The sequence below is a fragment of the Asparagus officinalis genome, chromosome 1 (assembly GCF_001876935.1).
Source record: "Asparagus officinalis chromosome 1, Aspof.V1, whole genome shotgun sequence".
In the NCBI taxonomy this organism is placed as follows: Eukaryota; Viridiplantae; Streptophyta; class Magnoliopsida; order Asparagales; family Asparagaceae; genus Asparagus; species Asparagus officinalis.
The window spans coordinates 84,096,263-84,099,405 of record NC_033794.1 but is presented as its reverse complement, the minus strand read 5'-3'; the positions used below and the strand labels follow the sequence as shown (position 1 = coordinate 84,099,405).

Genomic DNA, 3,143 nt, shown 5'->3' with positions numbered 1-3,143 from the left:
AACTTATAACAAAAATTACAATATACGGTCTGACATGTTGTAATTACATATCTTTGGACCCAAGGGAGCGACATGTCAAATTCAAACTTATTCTGCATAGGCATAATTTCATGTCAAACTAAATATAACAAATTAAAGCAACCAATATAATGCCTTTAGCAAAACAAATCATCACTAACCTATATTCTTTTGATCAAGTTCTCCACATCTGCTTCTTCAATCTTCTTCCATTTTTCCACATTCAGTGAACGTAGTTTCGAATTGTGTAACCAATTTTATTTGCAAACATCTCAGCATAAGGGCCCGTAGGTCTGCCATTTCCTTTAGTCACAGTCATAGGTATTTTAGAATTTAATTAGGAGAACATCTTATCTGCATTCACTCCTCTTGTCTTCCCTCGCACCTTTTTGGTTGTACATTTGACATAATTTTTATTAAGAACATAACACATATGTATATTAAATTCTCAAAATATATGTATATAATGTTTTGTATACCTGGAGGAGGCTCTTGATTAATTTCTGACATCACATTATCATCTCACTCTTCAGCTATGGTGTTTACTACTGGCTGATCATTAGCACTTTATTGCTGAAGATGTGCACTAACTCTAATCCCTGTCATTCGAGTTTGTAGTTTAGGTAGACCCTTCTAATTTGTAATTGATGAAAATGAAATTTAATTCAGATTATCTACACCTTTAGAGGAAAATAATTCAATTCAGCTCAATTCAACTAAATTCAACACCACTTACCAGTAGTAGTTCGTTCTGTGGTGACAATAGTACTACTAGAATTCAGTCCATCTGCTACAAAATTTTGGCATGCTTGATTGGAAGTTTGCAGACGAGTACGTTTTGTACCTATTAGCATACACACTTGTTAGATAAGTAAAAACTAATAGTACTTAAATATTATATCATTAAAATGAAGGTTGCATATTAACTCAGATTAGAACCGGATCCATTCCCTGCAGAATTCACGTATGGCAGATCACTAGTTGCAGCATGAGAACATTTCTTTTTTAATAATTCTGAATGTGATTGATTACTTGGTGTATTACCTATTGTTACATAAACATTAAATTGATAATAATATTCTAATTGTAAAATCCCGAAATTTTTATAATGAAAATATGTGGATTAATAGTAATAAATATTTCTTTTGTGATAAATAATCATATATATAAGTTGAATGCGTTTATCAGTGTTTGGGAACCCAACAGGTGTTTATATGTGAGAGAAATCAAATGGATAGTCCAGCAACAACAATAACTCTTTTCCTGTTGTTCGGTCGACCGCGGCGGTTGACCGTGGCGGTCGACCGCACAACGGACATAGAGTTTTTCTTTTTCTGGGTTTGGATCTTAACGGGTTTCAGGTCAGGTTGTGGGTTTTGTATATATTCTAATCAACCCAAGAGAACCTCTTTTGATCTGAAATCTAAAACCCTAGCCCCCTTCTCTCTCCTCTCTAAACCCTAGCTCGATTGGCGTTTTTGGGAAGATTCGAACGGTTCTCGGTGGGATTTCGCAGCTCAGGTTGAAGGAGGATCATCTTCAAGGGTTTTGTCAGCACCTGAGGCGAGTATCATCTCGCCCAATCGCTCACCCATATTTTCTACAAATTTCTTTCGATTTTTTATTAGTTTTTGATGAGCCCAAAATGTATTTTTGTATAAAAATGAGTTCTATATAATATGGATTGCAAGAATCAAATGTTTCAGTTATATAAGTTCACAAATGTTTTGTTTGGTGAAGATCTAGATCTGAAATTGCTTAAACAAGAGTTAAATCACGATTTACTATTATCAAAACGTTTTTAATATGTTTTCTTATCTATTTAGAGTATTGGGATGTAGTTTACATGCTTAAAATTTGTTGTTCTTCTTTTGTATGATTTTAGAGACATTAGAATTTTTGTTATCGTAGAAATCCCAAAATTTTATTTCAGGTTTTGTTGCTGACAGAAACCCAGATTTGGGCTTCTGTCTGCCTTGTGGTCGACCGCGACGGTCGATCGCTAGGCGTGCAGAAAGGGCAGGCTTTTCCTGCGGTCGACCGCGGTGCCGTTGCGGTCGACCATGATGCTCTGCGCGGTCGACCGCGATGCCGCGGTGGTCGACCGCGAGGCTCATATTAGAGCGCGGTCGACCGAGGCGATCGACCGCCGCACAGTCTGGAGAAAAAATCCCTGTTCTGTATATTTTACTCATGTTCGAGAGTTTGCCTAGATTATCTCACTCTGGTTTTTAGTCTTAATAAGTATCCATGCATGATAGATGACCTGAGGGTACCAATTGGGGATTTACACACTGATTTGAGTGTGAATTGATATAAGTAGATTTCACTATGTATCTCAGTGACATTTTCATAATTTCACAGTCCTCGTGTTGGACTAAAATCCATAGAAGTCCTCGTGTTGGATTATAATCCATAGAAGTTCTCGTGTTGGACTATAATCCATTTCAGTCCTCGTGTTTGACATTTGTCACTTATTCCACGAGATTGGAAACTACAGTATATAGTTCCTGTATCGGACATAGTTCTTAACCTTGCATATGACTTTCTCACAGTACTTTATGACATGACACTTATGTAGATTTTTACATGATATCCATGCAAGTAATAACATGATATTCATGTAGACTATATCATGGCACTATATTTATGCTCTGATATTTGTTGTATTTCTTTTTTATTGTTCCTGTACTAGAACCTCAGGTTTGGTGTTTAGGGATTTACAATTTGATATACGAGGTATATATATGAGGGTTTCCTTATTTGGATTATTTTGCTAAACGTACATATTCTCGTGTTATAAATTTCTAAATACTAAAATCCTCTTTAGTAAGATCAATGATTTTAGATCTACTACGTATTATCAGTATTTTCTTATACAATGAGCCATGTTCCCTTAGGGTTGGTTGTGATGTTACTCGCTAGCGCTTTGATGCTCGTTGTCCCTCCCCCTTTCAGGTAACGAGCCAGGAGCCCGAAGAGTCACAGGTTGATGGCGATGCATTTTAGCTTCAGGTGTCTATTTAGTTATATATTTTCTTTTGGAGTTCCACAATAGACTTTTGTTTAGATATTTAAGAGTCTTGTTCTAGAAGGTGTAAAGGCTGTGTGCCTTATTTCCTTCT

The 3,143-nt window shown here is 36.2% G+C and overlaps 1 long non-coding RNA gene across 1 annotated transcript; it reads right to left on the bottom strand.

Annotated features, from left to right (window-relative positions):
• On the bottom strand, nt 756-1,033 carry LOC109844798. The gene is made up of 2 exons (XR_002248118.1): nt 946-1,033; nt 756-862 (listed from the first exon to the last, which is right to left on the bottom strand). It is a non-coding gene; the product is annotated as an uncharacterized LOC109844798 (long non-coding RNA).